The 25,175-nt window shown below is 43.6% G+C and overlaps 2 long non-coding RNA genes across 2 annotated transcripts; both read right to left on the bottom strand.

Annotated features, from left to right (window-relative positions):
- Window positions 1–2,324: 2,324 nt before the first annotated feature.
- On the bottom strand, window positions 2,325–6,250 carry LOC309342035. The gene is made up of 2 exons (XR_014156681.1): window positions 5,465–6,250; window positions 2,325–2,561 (listed from the first exon to the last, which is right to left on the bottom strand). It is a non-coding gene; the product is annotated as an uncharacterized lncRNA (long non-coding RNA).
- Window positions 6,251–20,576: 14,326 nt separating this feature from the next.
- On the bottom strand, window positions 20,577–22,703 carry LOC309342872. Its single transcript, XR_014157029.1, has 2 exons — window positions 22,298–22,703; window positions 20,577–21,414 (listed from the first exon to the last, which is right to left on the bottom strand). It is a non-coding gene; the product is annotated as an uncharacterized lncRNA (long non-coding RNA).
- Window positions 22,704–25,175: the final 2,472 nt, after the last annotated feature.

A 25,175-nucleotide genomic window follows, 5' to 3' on the forward strand; every position in this document is an offset into this window, starting at 1 on the left:
CCTCTCTCAGCCGCTCCCCTCTCACATGCAAATGCCCCCCAACATTCTCTTGTTGTCCTTGATCATAGTCTGTTGTTGTGCCTGTTAACTAGAGTTAGTCTAGTTAACTAGAGTTTGAAACCACTATTAGAAGCCAGTTCCAAATCCTGCACCTTTCTGCAGTTTTGTTTTCTAATTGAAACCCTCTTCCCTTGCTCTTTTCTTCTGCAAGCGGGTGATCTCTCAAGCTGTCAATAAAAGCCCGTGAAATGCAGGCTGTGGACAGCAAAAGCGCATTAGACAGCAAAGTGTGCTGCTGTAGCGCACGAGCACTGTGCACTGGCTTGCCGTGAATACATTTCCCATTAAGTGTGCCCGGGCAGGGCCATTTCATTGTGTAGGAAAGCTTCTCATGTGCGGCATGGAGACCTTTCCTGCTCTTTCCTTCCTGCCCTCCTCCTCCTCCTCTTTTTATTCAAGGACATGACTGCCAAACTCCGAGTCTGGCTCCTGCACACATTTCCCAGGAGGCCCTGTGAAATCAAGTTGCTCTCTTCATGCCAGCGTGGCTTTTGTTCCATCTCCGCTAGAGCCAAGAGGCAGTCGCACTGCCAAGAACACAGGCAGAATACAGTGGAACAGAAAGGTGTGGGGAGGTTGTGTGTGTGTGTGTGTGTGTGTGTGCGTTTGGAAGAACACCCACCTTCAGTTTCGTTCACTGGGCTGTTTCATCTTTTAAAACCAGTGGCATCTCCCAGGCAGTTGCAGCAGGGAAAAACTTACAGACATTGCACTCAATGTTAATAAATGTGTTTTCCATTAAGCGGCTGTTGTAATGCTCTGCTTGTTTGCCTTTCTGGGCGCACTTTCATCATTCACTGTTGCACTGGTCCTGCCTTGTAATTTGTCTCGGACGTTTACATTGCCGACTGCAGGCATACAAACCTCTAAGATCAAGTAACTGTTCAAGACACTTGATAAAAGGGGTCTATTCAGGGTCTCTCTGGTGATGTCTGCATACACACATACACACACACACACACACACACACACACACATCCAAGAACAGCTTTGATGTATTCTATAAACTGCCTGAGAGCCAACAATTCAACTTTCCTTGATGGTAAAATGCCATTAAGAGTTTTTGATTTTTTTATATATAAAAAAGTTGGTGTACATGCACAATTAACACACAAACAGCCTCTCTCCCAATTTAACAAAAATGCCTTCCCATGACAGATTTCTATCTCTCTATAACAGCTGGAAGCTATTCCTGGCATTCTCTGTCTGAAGCCCGTGTTTCAAATAATTGAAAGGATATCCTATAATAGCATCCTCAGTGGGCTGGGAAACAGTTGTCTCCCGTGGAGCTACCTTGTGTAGGTTGAGGAGTCACCTGCAAGTGCCATCCTTCTGTTTTCTATAGGGTTCGCCCTTCCTTCCTTTGGTGGGTATCTCCTCATCTCTTAGGCAATCCTTTCTTCTTGGAAAACCTTCAACTTGCCGTCATTGGATTTGACAGCTGGTGTTTGTGAAATGTACACAGTTTGTAGGATGTAGGATTTGTTACCCACCAAGTCAAACACAAGCACTGCTTGGGCATTCTCCACTTGCCTCCGTCCCATGATTACCATCATGCGGGGAGAAAATTGCAGGAATCATCTCAGGTCCTGACCCACCACTTACGTCACTCTTGCTGTTTCTACAGCCCTCTGCACATGTTGGAGGCTGAATCTCTGAAGCGGGGGGAAACCTGGTCTGCTCTTGTAGGAAGATCAGGGTTGTAAATTGTTCAAGGATCCTGCACAAGTAACAAAGGCTCCACATTGCAGATGTTAGAGTTGTTCAGCTCAATCCCTGATCTGGACCTTGTGTGGTAATCCTCCAGGTTTCCACTCCAAGAATGAGTTTCAAAGATTTACTGTGAAACAGTCTTAAAACTAGTTACATAAAGATAAATGTTTCAAGAACAAATGACTAAATAAAATATTGCACTCAAGTAGCAGTCAATGTGCCTCAGTCCTTTAGGTCCTTTATGCAGTTCAGTAAAGTTTCCTCTCTCTAGTCCCAGGGAGAGATCCTAAGCTCGTTCATCATTGCTCCTTCTGCCACTGTGACTGCTAGCAATCACTGAATTCTCATGTTTCATCTCCTGCTGTGAGAGATCTGCTGCTTGGGTTTCCTGCGATGAGACCTCAGGTAGCATAACCCTGTGAAATGAAATAACACCAGCTTTCCACTTTCACCTAGAGTGGAATTTCTTGCTTAATGTAAACTTCTCAGATTCGTGAATGCAAACTTTTACAGATGTTTTAAGGCATGCATACAAAGATGACAACGATTGATTAAATTTCTATAATGTCCTTCATTCTAAGATGACAGAGTGGTTTACAATATAAAAACACAAAAATACATGGCAATATTGTCTCCTTCCATTACATTCTTATGCACATTAAACTTTTAACTATAATTCAGCTTCCTTTTGTTGCTGCCTGCCTAGGGTTGGGACAAAAAGACTAGGCCACAAAGTGAGAAACTGTTTTTGACTTGGTGGTCACAAATTAGTCAGCCATAAGTTGTGCCTGTGAAAGAAGAGCATCAATGAATCAAAATTAAAACTCCATTTAGTTCAGCATTTTGTTTCTACCAGGGGCACAAGCCAAACGCTTCTAGGAAATTCACAACCAAGGCATGAAGGCAACAGTTCCTGCCAGTTGTTTGTCCACCCAACAACTGGTAGCCAGAGGTTTGCTGCCTCTAAATCTGAAGGTTCCATCTAATATTTCCATTCTCCATTTTTTTATTTTTTTATTTTGCTGAGTACCCTTTTAAAGTCAATTAAACCAGTGGCCTTCACATTTTACTGGCAGTGAATCCCGTGTTAATTCTGCATAGGGGAATTTCCTGGTGAGCCAGGTGAGATGACCGTCAACGTGTTCAAGGTTTGGCTGCTGTAATGCACCCCATGATGTTTGCCTTAAAAACCTATTTGAAGGGTACAAATAGTATCATAGAATGAGATGCTATTGTTCTACTTTTGTCCCCATCAACTAAATTCTGGAGAGCAGCATTACTTTCCAGGTGCCTCTTTGCATGCTTTCATGCACCCAGTGTGGTGTAGTCATTAAGAGCGGTGGACTTGTAATCTGGGGAACTGGGTTCGCGTCTCCGCTCCTCCACATGCAGCTGCTGGGTGACCTTGGGCCAGTCACACTTCTTTGAAGTCTCTCAGCCCCACTCACCTCACAGAGTGTTTGTTGTGGAGGAGGAAGGGAAAGGAGAATGTTAGCCGCTTTGAGACTCCTTAGGGTAGTGATAAAGCAGGATATCAAATCCAAACTCCTCTTCTTCTTCTTCATTCATGGCTCCCCTCCGAACTGAAACGTGAACAGCAGCAGCAGTCTTCGGCACTCAGGTTCGTGTGGCATAAATGGGTACCGGCAGCCATGGTAAAGTGGTGGGAATGTGCAATGGCCCATTGACAGATGAAGGATCAAAAACCGGGAGGTCATCCATGGTTGGGCAGGCGAGCAGGGTGATGGTGGAATCAAAGTAGGGCAAGACTAGATGAAGATCAGGAATGAGGACATCTGGTTGAGACAAGAGGATGAATATGCAATCAAATAAGGGTGGAGAACTAGATTCTGTTGGACACAAACTCCATAAACACGGTAGATTTTACCAGTCCTTAATGTTTCAACAATGACCCAGTGTGTCAAGTCTTGTTTAAAGGAATGAACCAAATTAATTAATATGGAGAATTAAATGCTATTTAGCCTTGCTTGTATCCCTGCCGACTTGCCAATTTGTCTGCCTCTGATGTAATTACCATTCATTTATGTCTCTAATCCTACAGACCTGTCTCTTGCCCCTTCCCACCACCTTTGATTCAATCAGGCCACCACACAGAAGTTCCACATCAAAGCTAGACGTGGAGAGGGAAATGGTGCTTTCCGAGCTGCTGATCAGGGAATCAAGTTTACCCAAGTTACATCTCACAGAAAAGCTTGGGGAAGTGTGAAAGCAGAGGTTGCAGTATCAAGCCAGGGAGCAAAATGAAAGTGAAGTAGTTCTCCTCACATGAACGGTATGATGGACCAATATCCTGGGCTCCCGGTATGCTGGGCGGAAGCTGGGATGAGCAAAGGCAAAGATCGCCCCCTTGGTTTTCCCAGCCCCCACCTGGCTCCTGGTCCTGAGCTGCTGGATGGAGGCTGGGGCACACAGAGGGTGTCTGGTGGTGGGAGGTGGCAGCCCCCTCAATATTGGGGGGAACAGCCCCTTGCCCCCAAATATTGGGGGGCTGAAGTCCCTTCTGCCCCTATATCCAGCACCCCTAGTTTCCAGCCCTCTAACTACTGAGAGAATTCCTTAACCATTTTCACATCCACATGACTCAGGAAGGTAACCCTTAGTACCTTTATGTTCTAGTTCTAACTAAGGTGGAGAATGCAATGAGCCATGCTTGCTTTTTCATCTCAGGAGGAGAGACACAAAATATGTCTCCTCTCCTAAGGGAGTCATGGAGCAGAAAGGAGGTGAGGTCAGGTCAGCAACACTAAGAATATCAGCCTAACCCTGAAAAAAGATCAATAGGCCACCCCAGGAAAGACAGTCTAAGATGCTTGGATATTCCTTTCTGTCGACTCTTACCATGCAGGTGTATCTGTCTCCGGTGCACTTCCAAGGTAAACTTCACATTGGAGAGGGAGGGAAAACTTTACAATCCCGGTGGTGGAAGGAGGAAGACCAGGCAAGAGACACTAAGGTAGACCACCACCTTCCTAGGATGTGACTATTGGGTAACTACATTTTACTTAAAGTGGCATTTCAATATGCACTATATCCTGCCCTGCCCTTTATTCAGTTCACCTAAGGACATGTTCCTCTATTCATTTGAGAATTTTCAAGAAGGTCAATCAGATGATTTCAAAGTTAGATGGTTGCTGGCTGATGTAGACATTTGTTACCTACAGAATAACTTTATACGTGTTAGCTGTGAGAAACTTGCAGACTACTTTTTGGACCCAGAACTGTGTCAACTGCTGAGGGGATTTTTAAAAATCTAAATCAGGGATGAGGAACCTCAGGACCAGGGTCTGAATGCAGTCATCCAGATCTCTCTGCCTGGCCTTTAGCATTCTTCCCAGGCCATCCCCTCCACTGGACCTCCTTTGTGTCCTTCTTGAGTGCTTTTGCTTGGGTACTATGTGTCCTTGAATCCTGAACATCAGTGGAGGCTGGTGTCCCTTGGGACTAGTAGGCAGAAGGCAAGGAGACCAACAGTAGCTGGAACCAGAGTCAATGACCGGTGGAGCCAATTAATTCTAGTTTCGTCTCCACTCTCCTCCATGCCGAGGTCTACAAAGGCAACACTGAAAGGGAGGAAGCAGGCAACCAGTGCAACTCAAAATCACACTTGCTGGACTGGTTGTAAGTAAGGAAGCAAGCAAGCAAACAAACAAACAAACAAACAAACACTTGCCCTATTGGACCAGGCTCAACTGCAGTCATGCTTCTTGTTTTCCTGGATGAAAGATAGAGAGGGGTGTGTGACTATATTAACAGTTGTTCTCCACCCACTTTTATTTCTGGCCATGCCCAATATTGGCATATATCCCCAGGAAGAAGACTATGCAGGCCACAAGCTGCTAACTCTTTCCTACTCGTAGTCTAAATGATTTGGGGAAATTTACAGCTTTAAATTTGGGGAATTTCCAGTTCTGAAAATAAGTGTGTTTAACTTTTTCTCAGGTTGTCCTCTTCGTCTTTTTGCGATTCGTATTGCAATGCCCATTGATGACGAACAATAAAAATCTGACTGACTGACATTTCAAGGGAAATCGAAGGTTTTTTTGCTTCAGCAAAACATACACGGGATATTGACTTTCTAGAAGCGAAATTTCTTAGCGAGCTTTGCCCATTCCTGGGACTACTAACAAGTGTGCTTCTTTGATCTCAATTCCTCCGAGGGAGCACAGGAGCAGACTGCTCTGGAAGGGCATATTTATGTATTGGTTTTATTCCTGCAAGGCACTTCCTTGTCTGCATCCAAGCACAAACATTTTGTGGGGGTGAGGAAAGCATGCAACTAGATCCTGGGAAAGGTAAGATCCTGGGAAAGGTTGTTGTTCAGGTAGTTTGTTAGGGAGCCAGTCAAAATTCCAAGCCAGGTTGGTTATTCTGCTGTGGTTCATAACTCTGTCAGGCTCCTGGTAAAGGGTATCACTCATTCATAAATGCTGCCACAGGGAGTCCATTGGTGACTTGCTTAAGCCAGTGTTTCCCAACCTTGTGCCTCCAGCTGTTTTTGAACTACAACTCCCATCATCCCTGACTAGCAAGACCAGTGGCAAGGGATGATGGGAATTGTAGTCCAAAAACAGCTGGAGGCATAAGGTCGGGAAACACTGGCTTAAGCAATCCTGCATCTGGAGGAAAAAATAACATGAGAATTAGCTCTAGGAACACAACATCTCACACCATGGAGCCCTGTAGAGATAGTGCATTCCCCTTCTATAGTATTCAAAGGTCTTTTGAAAGGCGATTGCAGACCTGGAAAGCCTACATACCACTTACCCCAATATCGCGATTTTCTGGTCAGAACTTCTGCCACGCTTACAATGGCGTGGCAACATCAAACCCACCAGACTTAATTACACTGTTGAAACAGTCAATAGGACAGTGCGCTCTGCAACCACACGCATGGGAGGTCGGGTCGTGAAACACCCCAACATTAAAGTTTACATGAAGGAGCTATTTAGGCCCGATGGCGTGCACTTATCGGACCTCGGTAACGAGCGTTGGCTGAGCGACATCAGGCATGGCCTGATGGACTGGTTGGAGGATGGTGAAGGGGCTTTTCAGATGTATGTAGTCTTGGTGGCGAGACCGCAATCTTTGCGGTCTCGGGTGGCGGTATCAGGCCTTGGGCAGAATCCTTTTGTCCATCTTCCTCTTTGCAGCGGCGATACCAGGGATCCCCGTTAAAGGGGTTTCTGAAGGGAGGCTTTCACCGTACGCCAAAAGGTCGTCATTGCTCTCCCCTGCGGCGGCGGCGTAACGGGGGCGGCTATCTCTGCTTGAACATATGTTCTCCAGAGCTGGCCCATCCCCCCCCCACATTGGATAAGCCTGATGCTCCCTAGGTCCCCGGCTGGGGACTGGGGAGAGAAAACGCCCAGTGCTTGAGCCAAGGTCTACCCACATTTGAAATTTAATAAAGTTGTGGCCAATTTAATCCCATAGCACGTTGTCTTGAGTTGTTATTCCACATGACGGGGGGGGGGGCGCTCTGGATCTGGGGACTCCGCCTGTCCACGCAATTAGCTCTAGGAACACAACATCTCACACCATGGAGCCCTGTAGAGAAAGTGCATTCCCCTTCTATAGTATTCAAAGCCAAGCTAGAAGCAAAAGCAGCTGCATATATCTGTAGCACAGCCAGATGTTGCAAGGGGGTGTGTGCTCCCTGCATCAAGGAAGTTTATACAAAATAAGCACATTTGCACATATCTCTAGACTGTATGTTGAGCAGAGAACTTGAGCTTCCCAAGCACAGAAGCTTGATTCCACAGCTGCAAGATTTGTACTGTGGATGTCTTTTGCATGTGCAGACTATGAGTCAGGCAGAGGGCCTTCTCGTTGGTGGCAACCACCCTGTGGAATGCCCTCCCACCAGATGTCAAGGAAATAAACAACTACCTGACTTTTATAAGACATCTGAAGGCAGTCCTGTTTAGGGAAGTTTTTTTAATGTTTGAAGTTTTATTTTAGTTTATATTTTGTTGGGAGCCACCCAGAGAGTCTGGGGAAACCCAGCCAGATGGGCGGGCTATAAATAATAACAAATTATTATTATTATTATTAGTAGTAGTAGTAGTAGTAGTCAATTTTGTGTGCGACCTTGGTTGTGTTTTTACTCTGGTAATTTCCCAAGTGCTGTGATAGTTTTTTCTAGTGATGGTGTTACAAGGACAACTTTTCAAGATCCTCTGATTCCAAGAGACCAGTGTAGGCAACAGTCCACAAAGAGGACTTGCCACCATGGATTTTTGAGCAGGACTAGACATCCAGTGGTTCTGAGAACTGTGGTTACCACTAAGTAGCCACAAAGCATTACTGGACAGATGCTTGAACTTTTTCCACTACCCCTTCCACTTTTCCCCACAACACAGACAAACACATCTGGGGAAAGCAGCCAAGAGAGGGGTTGCAGAGGTATAGATAGAGAATAGCATATACAGTATAATGTTTGCTACCACCATTTGGTACACATGTGAAGTACATTAATGAAACAATAATATGTTATCTTTATCTTTGGGAGGGGTGGGTCTTTAATGTCATTGTGTGCTAGGATAAAATACAGAATTGTTTAGAGTCTATAAGAGGTCGTTTTCTTACTAGTCCATGGGTTTATCAGGATTGCAGAAGAAGAAGACTTTTAACTGGCAGATTAATCAACTTAAGCTTTAGTTGATTAATTAGTGGCTTTAACCAGAGATGACAAACTTCACAATGTGAAACTGAAAGTTAAGATCATGCCTGTTTTTGTTTAGGAGGGAGAGAGAGAGAGAGAGTGCGTGCTTAGATTATTTTGGTTTCAATATGTTAGTTATTGTATTATAGAATGGGGGGGCACAATAAATGGTGTCCTTTCCATCTAACAATGGGTGGTAGCTTTTAATTATTACATTTGCAAATCACATTGTGTGTGTCCTTCCATTAAAAAAAAAATGACACCTGTGTTTTGGCGAGATGCAAATGTCTCTAAATGTAATCAATTATCTGGCTGAAAGGCAGATAATTAATCAACTAAACATTCTTTAATCGGTTGACAGCCCTATATATTAACACAAGGAGCAACTCCGCACAGGTGCCTCTAGCCAGTTTCGAGCTGGAGAACAAGGAACGCCACTTCCACGACGCAGATGCAGGCGGTCTGCATTCGGAAGCAGGGAACGATTCGGCTTAACAATGTGCTCCCCACCCCCTCCGCTCCTCCTCTCAGAAATCTCTTTAGCTTTCCGACGTTAAATATGATGCATGTGGGAAATAGAGTGAAGTACATTAATTGCCTTATTCATCACATCATTAAAATTATAGGCCTTGCTGCAGAGGAGCGGCCAGCGTCTTTGCAGCATTTCTGGTATACATCATTAATAAAAAGCATCCCTGTTAGTGGTATGCGAGATGTACTTTCTAAATAACTGCGCAGCGATTTGGGGCTCACTTATGCAACATATTGCTACAAACCATCGTAATACCCCTGGCGCATGCTTAAACTCATTGGGCTAGTGATGGAATTAATGAGGCCGCCGCAGTAACTGTATGCTGAGCACGCCCGGCTCCTTTACTGTTCTTTGTCTGCGGCAAAGCTCTTGTCTTTCAGAGCTGGCCGCCACTGCTGCCTCCGCTACCTTTGCTTGCTGCTGCTGCTGCTGCTGTTCTGTCTCCAGGGCTGATCCCAGAATCAGATAATGAACAGCAGCATCGGGTGTGTAGTGGAGGGGGATGGCTGGAGGTGGGAACGGCAGTGGGGGAGAGAGAAGACTTATTATTCCTTCCCTCTCAAACAAAACAAAATCATTGAACTGTCAGGGTCATTAAGGACGCTGGGTTGTCATGGAAACGACCTTTGGGGGGTTTACGGCTGCAAATGCATGAGTGACTGTATTGTGCGTGTGCGTGTAAAGGGGTCAGGTTTTTGTTGGTGGCTTCTTTTTTAAAAAAAAGAAGAGGAGGAGGAGGAAGAGAAGAACAAGATCAGATGGCTGGTGTTAAACAAATGCGCTTCAGGACGCAGATGGGTGTTTTCTTGAAGGAGATATCAGGGCATGAAGGGATGCAAAGAAGTCGTCTCAGCAGATATGTAGGCGTTTGGAGTTCCACTTACAATTCTCCCAGCGTGGAGTAGTTGGTTAGAGTGTTGGGCTAGGACCTGGGAGACCACAGTTTGAATACAGCCCTGACTTGGTTCTGGAACTCATTGGGTGACCTTGGGGGGCCAATCGCTGCCTCTCAGCCTAAACCTACCTCACAGGGTGGTGGTCAGGATTAAATGAGCGGGGAACAGGGAACCATGTATGCCACATTTTAGCTCTTTGGAGGAAAAAGGGGGCATAGAAATGTAATAAATAAATAAATAGAATCACACAAAGGTGAGGTTTCACTCTGAGTTCTTATACCTGTCTTCTGTACACAAGCGTTTGTTTTGTTGTTGTTGTTGTTCAGTCGTTTAGTCGTGTCTGACTCTTCGTAACCCCATAAACCAGAGCACGCCAGGCACTCCTGTCTTCCACTGCCTCCCACAGTTTGGTCAAACTCATGCTGGTAGCTTCGAGAACACTGTCCAACCATCTCGTCCTCTGTCGTCCCCTTCTCCTTGTGCCCTCCATCTTTCCCAACATCAGGGTCTTTTCCAGGGAGTCTTCTCTTCTCCTGAGGTGGCCAAAGTATTGGAGCCTCAGCTTCACAATCTGTCCTTCCAGTGAGCACTCAGGGCTGATTTCCTTCAGAATGGAGAGGTTTGATCTCCTTGCAGTCCATGGGACTCTCAAGAGTCTGCATCTGCTTTACCCACGGATAAACACAACAAAAATACACCTGCCATACGTCCCGACATAAAGTGAATGCAGCATGATGTTGGACTGGAAACATTTAACAGCGTTCCCATTTGCTCTATGCAGCAACTATGCAGGTGGCAGGGTGCACACCCAATTTTTTCCCATATATCTATGTCTGTCCCTCCCATTTACTGGGCCCTCACTGCATTTCCGCTGCTATCCAAAATGCATCTGTGTCCCATATACCCCATTATAAGAAACTAAAGTTTGATGTGTTGTTTCTCAAACTGGTGTCACACCAGCTGGGGTCTTTAAGCCGTTCCCAATTCTTCTCTTGCCATGGCGAGAGCACATCTTTGCCCAGAGTAATGACATCTCTGCCCCATCCATGGGTGTGTACACAAACAGTAAGGAATTGAAGCCACGTAACAACAACAACAACAACAACATTTGTACCCTGCCCTCCCCAGCTGGAGCTGCGCTCAGGGCGGCTAACATCATGAAACTAAGACAGTATACAAAGAACATAAGAACATAAAAACAGGCAATCAATTAGTTAAAATACATCTTAAAATTAATTCAGAGCAAATTGAAATCTGGACAGATGGCAGTCCATGGGTAAAATTGAGAGTGGTTAATGTTCTCCAGGGCCAATTGTTATCACTGGTCTTATAAAGGACCTGAGAGCGGGCTAGGAGGCCTCTTTAATGCTTGTTCTTCTACAGAAAGAAAAGAATCAGTCCGAACCCCGACCAAAGGCCTGGTGGAACAGCTCCGTCTTGCAGGCCCTGCAGAAAGATGTCAAATCCCACAGGGCCCTAGTCTCTTGTGAGAGAGCGTTCCACCAGGCCAGCGCCACAGCTGAAAAGGCCCTGGTTCTGGTCAAGGCCAGTCTAATCTCCCTGGGGCCTGGGATCTTCAGGGTGTTATTATTTGCAGACCTTAAGGTCCTCCGTGGGGCATACCAGGAGAGGCGGTTCCGTAGGTACGAGGGTCCTAGGGCGTATAGGGTTTTAAAGGTTAAAACCAGCACCTTAAACCTGTTCCTGTACTCCACCAGGAGCCAGTGCAGCTGGTATAGCACCAGATGAATGTGCTCTGGTGATGAGGACCCTGTGAGGAGTCTCACCACGGCATTCTGCACCCGCTGGAGTTTCTGGGTCAGTTTCAGGGGCAGCCCCACATAGAGTTGTTGAAATGCAGGAGGAGAACAACTTCACTGTGCTCTAATGTGAACGCACCCTATATATGAACTGGGACTAGAGTTTATTTTAAGACCTCAGCATTGCAGGAGCTTCTTAACGTATGAGATCTTCTGGATATTTCAGATCCCTCTTTTGTGTGCCGACATCTTGTTATGCACAGATGGCGAAGAATATCTCACATGGCTTACATGCTCCAAAGCTATTCCACCTTTTAAATAATTCAGAACACGGCATTATGCAGGAAGGATTTTCCTGGTGTTTATCAGTCATATTCTCAAGTCAGTGTCATTAAACAAAACCATTTCAAGCAATGTGCCTTTATTGAGGATAACATTGGACACAATGAAGATTAATTAGCAGCGGCCACAACCTCCACTGATGTCCACTGCTGCGTTTTCTTTAGCGTCATAGAGAGACCCGCATAAAGTAAACCTCTAACTTCAAATTACCATCATGGCATTATCACATACCTCCTTGGTAGTCTATGCAATGCAGGGGACATAAGCAAAATCTCCAGATAGTGCTCATATAGGGCTGCCATACACCTGGAATTTCCCAGACATATCTAGGATTCAACTGACAAAAATAGGGAGGAATTTTCAGGAATCGGTTAAAATGTCCAGGAGAAACTCCGGCAGTGTTGATTTTTGGGCGAATTCCCCCCCCCCATAGCTCCCAAATTTCTTACCAAAAAAGTCAACAAGTTTTGTGTCCAGATTTTCACTTTTTGAAATATGGCAACCCTAGCTCATTTTCTGCCTGATCCTTTAGGATTACTTTTGCAATTATTCTAGGTCCTGCAATTGTCTGCAATTTGTTCAGAGCCATGGGAGGGGGGAACTCTAAATTTGAATCCAATAATGCATAAGTTGTATGGCAAGGACAGCAATTACAAACTAATGGAGAGATGCAATGTTTAATGAAAGGCCGTATTATGATGAAGATCAAGTATAGAAGGAAAACATGTTGGCCCACTGATACTTGTTTATTCAGGCCATCGTCTCCCACAAAATGGTGGTCAATGTCTCTTCAATGGCACCATCCTTTTCACTGGGGCTAGAACCAGTCTCCCCTCGATCTACACTTGGCTAAACTTGCACCTCCAGATGTTTTGTGTTTTGCTAATGGTAGTTGTAGTCCAGAACATCTGGAGAATATGTGCTGATGTATCCCACTTATTTCCCCTGACTCAGTAGCACCATAAAGGTTTCTAGGACCATCTTTGCCTGCCCAATAGTCAACCTTTACTACATTTGCCACTCATGAGTTCCTATTCTGCTGCCAGGGAGCAGGTCAGCAATAACTCACATGCTTCAGTGAAGTTGACTCTTTATTCAAAGAAACTAAACAGCTCCAGCCTAGTAAGCACAGCAACACTTCCCAGTAGATCTTGCCCCAATGAGGAAGTTGTGAGGACAGAAGGTCCCCACATTCCCACAGCTCTCTAGGTCTCCTCCTCTCATGGGTCCTTCCCAAACAAAATGAGACTCAGATATCTTGTCGGTTTTGCTCTCACCTCTTCATACCGTGTCTGGTTCTGGGAGATGAGAGCGGGGGGAGGGGGAGGAGTTGGTCGCAGCAGGAGAGGGAGACTTCCTGGCTTCTTCAGCAGCTTGACTCATCTCTACCTCTTGAGCCCACTCCTCTCCAGCCTCTGATTCTGAACTGCTCTCTGCCACAGCCTCTTCCTGCTCACTAAACCCTGTTACCTTTTCAGCTTCCAACACCTCCTCCTCCCAGTCTTCTCCCTCTTGTCCCTCTGACCACTCACCGTTGTCCCACCTCTGATCCACTAGCTCTAAGCCTTCTTCTATTGGGGTTTCCCAACTGGTGCCTCCTGCCACTCTTCTGCATCCAGCCAGTCCATGACATCTGCTCAGCCCCTGGTTCCAGCAGCCCACTTTGCTGATTTGCTGGGTTGCCTGTGATCCAGCACCCTTGCCTAGCAAAACGCTCAGTTCTCTGTTTCAGAAAGAACCTTCTGCCTAGAACTGCACTTGAGCGGTTATTCTTCAAAGGCTCACAAATTCTAGCATTAGATGTGGGAATTATTCCCACTTTCATTATTTGGCCAATAATATCAAGATGTTAAAAATCAGGTATGTTTCAATTAATGCTCCTCCTAATCCCTTCTTTTTCTTCAGATTATATGGATTAACAAATGTAGGCTGTCTTTACCGTCATGCCTTTTGCTCCTGGGATCAACTTACGAGTCACTTTTCTCTGCACCTTTTCAAGTGTTATAATATCTACCTTTCTGCAGATGGATGGAATGGTTGGCCGGTAATTGGAACAGGGCTGATGGCCTGTTTCCATGCCTCTGTATAATGAGGACATTTAACACAGCTAAGCAAATTTTTCTGGTTTTTTTTTTTTGTTTCATGCGGCACTTTGGGGATGTGCGGTGTATCTGAAATTAACCTCCCTGACACAAAGGGCAATGACATCACATTTCAGAAGGGATACTGAACCGAGGAATAAGGAATTAAATTTACAAATCAAGTCACTGAAACTGTAATCCGCTCCCTGCACAGTCTCTCGGGTGGACCTCAAGTGAAAATTAAAAAGATAGGAAAAATCATTTCCCTTCAAACAGTGTCATCTCACAGTTCCATGGAATCCGAGGCAGAGGTGTGTTCTACAAAGAAGGGTCAGTAGTACGGAATGCCCAGCTGACCTGATCTGCAATCCTCGCATACAGATGTGTGGATTGGAACGCAGTAATACATTGGATCTCCCACTTCTCTGAATGTTGCAACACATTCCACTGCTCCAAAACGAAACACACACACACACACACACACACACACACACACACACGTGTGCATCAGATTTGGACATATCACAAATCCTAAAGCTACCATGAATAAATTCAGGGTTGAAGCATGGACCTTTGCTGCATTTTCAGGGCACTTTGGATCTGCTTCAGAGCAGATTCAGGGCAGATTCGGGTGGTAAAAAGATACAGGCATTGTGTCTGAAAATAACTAAAACACTTATCCCCGTATCAGGTAACTGCCAGTGTGGTGAGATCAAGGAGGGAGAGCTCTTCTGCGATTGACAAGTCTGACTTTTAATCAGAGGGGATGCTTATTACAAGGGATCTCCAATCACAGTGCTTTAGGGAAGTGAAGCTGAAGTGATGCATCACCTCCTCCTAGCCTGTTCTTGGTTCTTTGCTGTTTCTGCTAGTGGAGATTGCTTGGAACACGCAATAGCTCAAGTCCTTCTGTCTCTGCCACATGCCCACATATCCACTCCCTGCCAAATCAGCTGTGCATTTACGTTTCTGTGACTTTGGGTAGCAGTTGAGCAGAATACATGCTTGTTTTTAAAGCATTCATCATCACCTAAAAGCCATCCACCCATTCTTCTTAATTTTTGCAGCTTATTTTCCTGTTGGACATCTTAATGATAGGCGTCATTTTGGTAATAAAGTTATTGACCACAAAATCATCGGGAGGAAAGGAAACCCCTTTAAATCCTCCACTACAAAATAAAATTTAAAGGAGGCCTGCCACAGAAGACCTGTGCACACATTTGTCCTCAGTTTGGCAGGTTTCTTACCCAGGGATACCTCTCTCTCGTTTGCTGTTTTCATACAAATTGCCCACAAAACAAGAGGTAAGAATAAGTGAATCTTTTTGTGTTTTTATCTAGGATTTTTTTTGTGATCCACCCTGAGATCTATGGATGAAGGGTGGTTTATAAATTTTATGAATATGTAAATAAGCCAAAGTTGTAAAAGTTGGTGGGTGTTTTTGTTTAGGAAATACACTGTATCTGTCCTTCTGAAATCTGCCAGGATCAAATCCCTTTAAAAGGATCTGACATGTCTGCAAATTTCATGCAATCCTGCAAATAAATTATTAGTGCAAAACTCTCAGACCTATATTTCTGCAGTTTAGCAGGCATGAAGCCTCATTTCTTCTGAATCAAGATTCAGACCCTGAGGAAACTTTGTCGGCACCAGATAATGCTCTTTTCCAAAGCGCTGATTCCAGACACCATCACTTTTAATTCCTGTCAGTTCTTGGGTATGGGGGGTAAGACTGGGGCCTGGTTTGCTATTTAAGGGCTCACCTCCGAACATTGTCAAAGTAGCTCCTGCCCTGCTTGGATCTCTTCCTGCAAAAGCTTGCTGTCTAGATCCAGCTCCCTGGAACCCACTGTTTCCCAGTTCCTTCTGAAATTTGTCAGGTGACTCCAGCTTCAGCCGAGCTAGCTTAAAACTTACTTAGTGCTCCCCAAGTGATGCATCAGCTAGTACAGTACAAGTGTTTGGCATGCCAATGTAAACTTGTAATCACATCTCTGTTTAGATTAGGGCACCTGCACTGGGTGTAACTTGAACAGGGACAAACATGCCAGAAATTGTCAGTCACTAAAATGACATTTAATTATACGATGTTTCTTTTCTGGTATTGAAAAAGTAAACATGTTTTCAAAACACTGAATAAAAAGCCAGATAGTAAGCCAAGGGGAGTAGCATTGTTGCAGCTTCTGACTGGCTCTATGCCTGCAGCCTAAGACAGAAAAGCGCATCCATCTACAGAACAATGTTGTGGGATTTGAAGGAAGTTGGAGACATCACATAACCACCAGCAGCAGCGAGCAAGAAGGGGTAAGTTTCTCAGAAGGAGCAGTCTAGGCACTGATAAGCTAGCAGCAGTGCCCTTCGGTTACAACACATAATGTGCTAATGCATGTCAGTTGTTGTCACTGTGCACTATGATGTCATCCATCTCAGCAGTTATGACACAAACAGTGAAGTCACCCCACATTCCGAGAGACAGAGGATAAGGTTACCAGCTCTGGCCTTTGACAGTGACAATGGGAAGTAACGGAGAAGTGGACAACTAGTAAAGGATCTAAACAGGAGAAAAGATTTGAGGTAAAAGCGGAAGGGAAAATGTCGTGAGAGTGAGTCGTACTGTTTCAATGTAGTGTAATCAATGGAAATGTGGAGGGATATGAAAATTGTTCTGTGCATTTGTAGTAATGGCAGTGAAGAAGAGCTTCCAAGACAATGTCTGATGTTTCTGTGCTCTTGAACCAGATTTGCACCAGAGACTCCAGTAGTTAATGGGAATTATTCATGATTTTGCTTGGCTACAGTGTTTTTGTGTAACTATCCACCAATACGGAGTACCATCACCTCTCTTTTTTTCCTGCTACCTATGGAATACATTTTGTGCTGGCACCCATAGCACTTCTATCAAAATATGAGTATTGGCATATCATTTTTAACACACACCCCCGAGTGTGGATGGCTGTATTGGGTTTCAGTACATATTTATTTTAAAATATTTATAGGTTACGTTTCCTAAGTTATGGTTAATTTTAATACACTTTGACATTCTATTATATTGTTTTGGAGGTTGGGTTTTATTGTCCTTTGGCTTGCTTTCTTGAAAATTCAGTTTTCCCAGTGAAATTTTCAGACATTTTCTGCTTTACAATAATTTTATGTGAGGGACTTTCTTGTGTGCTTCCAACCTGAAAGCAGCTTTGAATGATTAAAAAAAAAAAAGGAGGGTGAGGCAGGAAGTGGGAGGGATTCCACTTCCTGTTTTGCACTTCCTATATAATTCCCAAAGTGAAATGTTTGTACCTTATTCAACAGAAAACCTGAGAAACAGAAACAGCTTATATTTCTCACCAGAGGGTTAGGAGATTTATGATATCCAGGGTTAGGAGATTTATGATATCTAATATCCAGTAAAGGATCTAATATCCAGTAAAGGATATTAGAGCATCAATGTAGGAAGAGGAAATCCAAGCCATTCATCGGTTTCTCTTGGTTTTCTATAATGTCTGAAGGCTTACATATCTTCAGATAATAGTCTCTGACTTTTCTTCCTCCATTTTGCCCATATGCACCTGGGCCAATCCCTAAATTGGGCAGCGGGGGGGGGGTCACACATGTACAGCAGGCTCCCCACTTCTGACTGCATCCTCAAATGGACAAACAGGGGTATGGTTGGAGGGGGCTAGGCCAGAAACTGTGGCCCTGTTTTTCCTCTCACATGAGTCTAAGAGCATGAGAGATGAATGCCTGAAAAGGGCTCAAGTGTGATTAAGAAACTGAACCCAATAAGTGCTCTGCAAATAGCTTCAGACTAGAATTACAGGGTATACTCAGTGGTCAGGATCCCAAGGGGGCAGGGTTACTAGGGAGCAGAGAATATGTTTAACCACCAACACACTGATGTCTGAGTGTGCCTCTTTACTTTCTATTCTACATATGTGGCTCCCTTTATTTTCTGCTATATAATAATGTCCTTCACTCTGCTGAGAGAACTTGTGTGTTGTACTTCAGAATAAAGCAGAAGCAAAATTCGCCCTCCATGCCAACAGTGGGTGGTTGGGCCTTACTGGCAATGTCTTCTTTTTTTAAAAGTTTTTATTAACAATTTCAACATAACAGATTATCAAAACATATCGTATTCATTATTCCCCCTCCCCCCACCCCTTCAAACCTTCCCTCCCCCCGAGACTTCCCTCAGCTCCTCTCTCTGATTTTCTCAGAACATATTATTCTCTGCATGTTGTAAAATTATACATATCCTTGCAGTATCTATCTACAATGTTATCAACTAGTAAATTTGTGTATGTTTATTCAAAACCTGTTGTCTTTTAGATAAGTTGTAAAAAGCTCCCATTCTTCCTTAAAGTCACAGTTGTCCTTATCCCGCAATTTGTATGTCAATTTAGCCAGCTCTGCGTAGCTCATCAATTTTTCTTGCCACTGTTCTTTCGTTGGGGTTTCCTCATTCTTCCATCCTTGTGCTATCAAGACTCTTGCCGCTGTTGTAGCATACATAAATAAGTTCTTTGTTTTTCTTGGCAGGTCTTGTCCTACAATCCCTAACAGAAATGCTTCTGGGTTTTTTTACAAATGTCATTTTAAACATTTTTTTCAATTCATTATATATCATTTCCCAATTTTTTTTAACTTCTCTACATTCCCACCACATCTGATAAAAAGTCCCTTCTTTTTCTTTACATTTCCAACATGTGTTTGACCCAGTTTTGTACATTTTTGCTATCTGTACTGGTGTAATATACCATCTATACATCATTTTCATATAATTTTCTTTCAAAAGAGAAAAAACTGTAAATTTCAAATTTATTTTCCACATTTTTTTCCAGTCCTCAAATTGTATATTATGTCCTATATACTGTGCCCGTTTGATTATGACTGATTTGACCTCCTCATCTTTTGTGTCCCATTCTAGCAGAATAGGCCTTACTGACAATGTCCCTGTGGTGGCTTGCACCCGTCTCCAGCAGTCCTTTCGATAGACAAACCCCCATTCTCCACACACACATCCCGTTCATCATTATGATAGGCATTTTGCCAGTATTGTAATGTACAATAATGGATTCTAACTAGCATTTATGATGTCATGTTAAGTGCAGGATTTGGAGACTAAACCGTCAATACATATCTTTCTTCGTCTGGCATAAAGTGATTGGCAGAAATCAAAATGAAAAGAGGAGGGCTGATGAACAAAAGACAACTCCTCTGCCAATGAAGGTTAAGTCTCCATAGTACTAATAGTCTTTTCGGCACTAAGACAGGCTGTTGTTTTGAAAACTAGGAAGCAGGATTTTCCCTCTTGCAGCTGTTGCAGCTAGCAACTATAAGGGAGCAAGAGGATTTAGTTCATGCCTGATGATGAAGGACCAAAATCCATCCTCCTTCGCTGACAATGGCTGGAAGATGGAGCTGAGGTGCTTTGCAAAACTCTGTAATATCCAAAACGAAGCAGGAAATAAAACAGTTCTTTTTATCTCCGGTGGAATATTAGCTTAACACCCCCCTATCCCAGGAGAAATGGCAGAAGCCTGGGGGCAAATGAAAGACAGATGTCCTAGTTGAAGGCCTTTTGGGTTTGATGAAAGGGAGGAGAGACAGAATCCAAGACCCTTATACAACCCACCCCTTAATTTTTCACTTTGACTTGAGACCCCTTTAAGGAATGCCCCAGATACTTTCCTGAATCCCATAAAACTCATTGACAGGGCTATGATCAGAGCTAACTCCTCTCTACAGAACATCACTTCTTCAGCTGCACAGCCCCATCTTGAGTCCTATCGTACTTACGGGACCACCTCTCCTGGTATGTCCCGCAGAGGACCCAAGGTCCATGAATAATAACAGCTTAAAGGTCCCGGGCCCTAAAGAAGCCAGACTTGATCTCCTTCTGCAGGGCCTGTAAGACAGAGCTATTCCACCTGGCCTTCAATTTGAATTAGCCTGATCCTCTATTCCCTTTTCCCTTTCCTTTTCTATGAAGAAACCCTTCTGGGACCCCATATTTAAACTCTTCCCTGGTCTCCTTGCTGGCCCTAGTAGGACCAATTTGGCCAGTTAGCCCTGGTGATCATTTGATGTTTACTGACTGTGGTCCCCCCACCCCCCAAAAATATGATCCCTGAATTTTTGAATTTTATTGACATTGATGCTGTATTTATGTTGTATTTCATGCTGTTTTTATGCTGTTTTTAAGTCGCATTTTAATCAATGTTTTATATTTGCTGTTAGCCGCCCTGAGCCCAGTTTTTAAACCAGGAAGGGTGGGGTATAAATTAAAATATTATTATTATTAGTTCTTTAGGATTGGTTTGCTACAAAGAAAATGGTACGGCTGTACCTTTTGTACTTCAGGTGGAGGTTCCCATGACTGAGTGCTCCCCTGTGCCATAAACAAGCAAAAAAAAAAAAAAAATCTCTGCTGAGACTAAAGGGAAAAAATCACATTGTTAAGGAGGCTTCTAACCTTGCAATTTTCTGTGCACAAGGATTAATAATAATAACCATTGTTATTGCAATAATTTATTGCCTGCCCTTCACCCTAAAGTCCCAGGGAAGGTTTCAGCAATTAAAACGCAACATTAATATTGCATCATATTGTGTTTTAATATCAAACAGTTTAATTTCAAAAACAAAGTGGGTGCTAACAATATTCATCTCCCGTGTCAAAAGCCAGGTTAAAGAGATGCATCTTCAGCAATCGCCCAAAGCTGTATAATGAAGCACACATCTCTGTGAGAAAGTAGTTCCACAACTTACGGGATGCCCTCTCCAAGTCATGTGTGCACCCACTCTTGCGGCATAAAGTGGTACAATCTAGAAACAAGCTTATCACTTCAGGTGCTGTCTGAGAGAATCGGACCAAACACAACAGCATGCTGGGAAAGTGAAAAGCCTCCTATACACTTCCTTTTCTTCTTTTTTTGAAAATAGTATTTATTTGATTTTGCAGGCATAAAGTTATAACAATGCATATCCACCTTTAGGGTTTTCTCTGAATCTCCAGACTTCCCACCACCCACTCCATGGGTCTTATTGTCAACATTTTCAGCTGCATATTATTTCATGATTCATATTTTGTATCTCTCCATATTGTCCATAGTAATTGTTACATTACAAGTGTTGTTAAAACCCTGCCAATGTTTTCATCTGCTTGCAGTGGTTTCCTAAATAAATTATAATCCCCCCCCCTCATTCTTTCTTGAAGTTTTTGTCTTCTTGGTTCCTGAGCTTTCCAGTCAGTTTTCCAATTCCACATAGTCCAACGGTTTAATTTGCCATTCTTCTCTGGTAGGGTCTTTGTCTTCTTTCCATCTCCAGGTTGGTAGCATCCGTGTGGCTGCTGTTTTATACATAAAAAGTCATCTTTGGGGTGGCAGCACCTACAATTCCTAATAAGAAAGCTTCTGGTTTGTTTGTTTGTTTGTTTGTTTTTAATAAAAGTTATGTTAAACATTTTTTTCAATTCATTATATATCATTTCCCAGAATGCTTTTATTACCTAACATAACCACCACATATGATAAAAGGTACCTTCTTTTTCTCTACATTTCCAGCAGGTATTTGTACTTGTCTTATACATTTTTTGCTAACTTAAAGTAAAGGTAAAGGGACCCTTGATCATTAGGTCCAGCCGTGGCCAACTCAGGGGTTGCGGTGCTCATCTCGCTTTATTGGCCGAGGGAGCCGGCGTACAGCTTCTGGGTCATGTGGCCAGCATGACTAAGCCGCTTCTGGCAAACCAGAGCAGTCCACGTAAATGCTGTTTACCTTCCTGCCAGAGCAGTACCTATTTGTCTACTTGCACTTTGATGTGCTTTCGAACTGCTAGGTTGGCAGGAGCAGGGACTGAGCAATGGGAGCTCACCCCGTCACAGGGATTCAAACTGCCGACCTTCTGATTGGCAAGTCCTAGGCTCTGTGGTTTAACCCACAGCGCCACCCGCGGCCCTTTGCTAACTTACTAGGAGTCAATTACCACTTGTACATAATTTTCATATAGTTTTCTTTCAGCGTACACCATGCAGATAATTTCAAATCTGTTTTCCATAACGTTTCCCAATCTAAAAGTTGAGTGTCATGCCCCAAATCCCTCACCCAGTGTATCATTAGCCTCTGATAAGCTTTCAAGGGCCCCAGATTTTCAAACCCCACTGCATGAACTCCATTTACGACATCACGATCCAGCTTCTTCTTAATTTTTGTACACCTTGTGTTTTACTTACTGTTGTGGGATGTCTTATGAAAATTATCTTGAAGGGGGTTATTATTTCCTTCCCTGTTGGAGTGGGGGATAACTGATGACCCAGCTTCATCCCACCAGAAATGACCCTTCTGAATGGTTAGCTTTTAACTTGTAGAGAAGACAGCTTTTGCTAGCTGCCTTCCGAGAGCCCTAGAAAGATATGCCTGTATCAGCAACGGGATTAATTTAGAACCTGGATTTGAATCTCTTGGGCAGTTAATAACAGTCAAATCCACTGAGACAGCATGGGCTCATTTGATTTCATAATCTCACATCTCTTTATACCCTGCAGAAACTTTACATTGTTTTGCTAAGAAATGAGGAAGCGTTTCAAAAGAGATCATCACAGGGGAAAATAAATCCACTGAGAGCAGAGCCATGTGGATCAAGGTGTTTTTACTTGGCTACTCACCTGCTGTTTAGCTGATAAATTGATGATTGTATTGAAAGGAATTTGCACTACAATAATGTGTGCCCTTTTGTAATTTAACAGATGATAGCTACCACTTATTGCTGAAAGGAAAGGCCATCTTTAATATTATATATTTAATTCCCTGGTACAGTAACACACCAGAACCAAAACAGTATACACCCTCCAACATTTCTCTGAGCATCCTATTATTATTATTACCGGTATTATTATTATTATTATTATTATTATTATTATTATTATTATTATTATTTTAATATACCCCATCCAACTGACTGGCAACTCAGGGCAGCTTCCAACATATATAAAACCATAAAAAATCTTCCCTATACAGGATTGCCTTCAGATGGCTTGGGGGTCAGATAACTCCATACCCTCCAACATTTCTCCGATTAAAATAGGGGCGTCCAAAGGAAAAGTGGGACATTCTGGGATCAAATCAGAAACCAGGACAGCTTCTGTAAATCTGGGACTGTCGAAACCGAGGCTTTTCTCTTGGGCATGGTAGGCCAAATGGTTCCAAAGAAAGATAGAACATTTTTTATGTACGCAACAACAGCAGCAAGAATTCTTTTGGCAAAGTATTGGAAGACTAAAGAATTACCTACTCTGGAAGAATGGCAGACCAAGGTGACTGAATTTATGGGACTGGCAGAGATGACCGGCAGAATCCGTGACCAGAGGAGAGAGACAGTGGAAGAAGACTGGAAAAAATTCAAAATCTATCTTAAAAATTGTTGTAAAATTTCGGAATGTTAAGATGTCAAGGGATTGGATATAAAGAATTACAGCTGTAAAAATTGAAACTTAAAAAACTTTAAAGAGAATTAAATATAAAAAGGGATGAAGGATTGCTAAAAAATTTTAAAACAAGAATGCAGTGAAGGGGAGGTTTGGGGAAGTCGTGTTATGTTTGTTTGTTTTTTGTTTATGTTGTAAAATTAATAAAAATTATTTTTTTAAAAAAATGTAAATCTGGGACTGTCCCTGGGAAATGGAGACACTTAGAGGGTCTGAAACAGCTTCAGAAATGCAAGAGTACTTTTCAACTAGCTGGTAAATTGAAAGTTGCTATCACTGATTAGTTTAATAAGCCAAGGTATGCATAGGCTTTGTGTGCTCACATGCAACACATTTGCTCCCACTTCGCTTCATGTGAGCAAGGAAATAAACTAGGAAGCCCACAATTAGCCATAGCTTCCTGTTAGTTCCAAACAAGGGACTCTGGTCGATTGCCTTCCAAACAAGCCAGTCTCAGAAGCTCCCTTGACAGCTGCTGGCTCGATTCCTCCCAGAGGACAGTCTGACAGGCTACTGTCAATCTGATGCAGCTGGCCCAGAAACTAGCAATACGCATATATTAGCACATTCCTGTAAGAGCCCTGGGAAGGGAAAGCAGAGATTAGATTTTGGGACTCAACGCAGAAAAGTTTGTTAAAAGGCAACTCTTTCCTGCCATTTGATGCCTCGGCCTCGGCCCAGTATACCTGAAGGAGCGTCTCCACCCCCATCGTTCAGCCCGGACACCGAGGTCCAGCTCCGAGGGCCTTCTGGCGGTTCCCTCACTGTGAGAAGTGAGGTTACAGGGAACCAGGCAGATGGCCTTCTCAGTAGCGGCGCCCGCCCTGTGGAATGCCCTCCCTTCAGATGCCAAGGAAATGAACAACTATCTGACTTTTAGAAGACATCTGAAGGCAGCCCTTTTTAGGGAAGTTTTTAATGTTGATGTTCTGTCGTGTTTTTAATTTTCTGTTGGGAGCCGCCCATAGTGGCTGGGAAACCCAGAAGATGGGCGAGGTATAAATAATAAATTTCTATTTCTGTTGTTGTTGTTATTGTTGTCATCATCATCATCATCATCATCATCAACATCATGTCCAGCAGTGTGAAACTGGGCTGTGTTCGCACCCCAGCTCTCTTTGGCAAATTCTTCTCCCCGTTGCTCTCATATGCCTACAGCTCAACTGAAGATGGTGTGTACATGCATACATGGAGTCACGGGGGTCTGTTCAACCAGTCTTGTCTCCACGTCAAGACAAAAGCGTGGCAGGTTCTTATCTGAGAGATGTTGTTTGCAAATGACGCAGCCTTGACAGCGCACTCTGAGGAAGGTCTGCAGAAACTCATCAATTGTTTTGCCCAAGCCTGCATGGACTTCAACCTCACCATCAGTCTGGCAAAGACCAACATCCTGGGTCAGGATGTTGCCAGCACACCACACATTAGCATTGGTGAGCACAAGCTTGAGGTAGCCATAACCAGCAACCCTTCCATTGACAGGGCTAACTAAGGAAGCAATACGTGGTTGGTTCATTTGCACATGCTTAGACTTAGTTACAGGCTGATTGCCAGGCTTGGCTCCATTTCCAACATCAAAGCTCTTGATTCTTGAGACTCGCTTTGATCCATAAGGAAGTGATCTCAATAT

This window comes from Podarcis erhardii (assembly GCF_964252035.2).
Source record: "Podarcis erhardii genome assembly, chromosome: 5".
In the NCBI taxonomy this organism is placed as follows: Eukaryota; Metazoa; Chordata; class Lepidosauria; order Squamata; family Lacertidae; genus Podarcis; species Podarcis erhardii.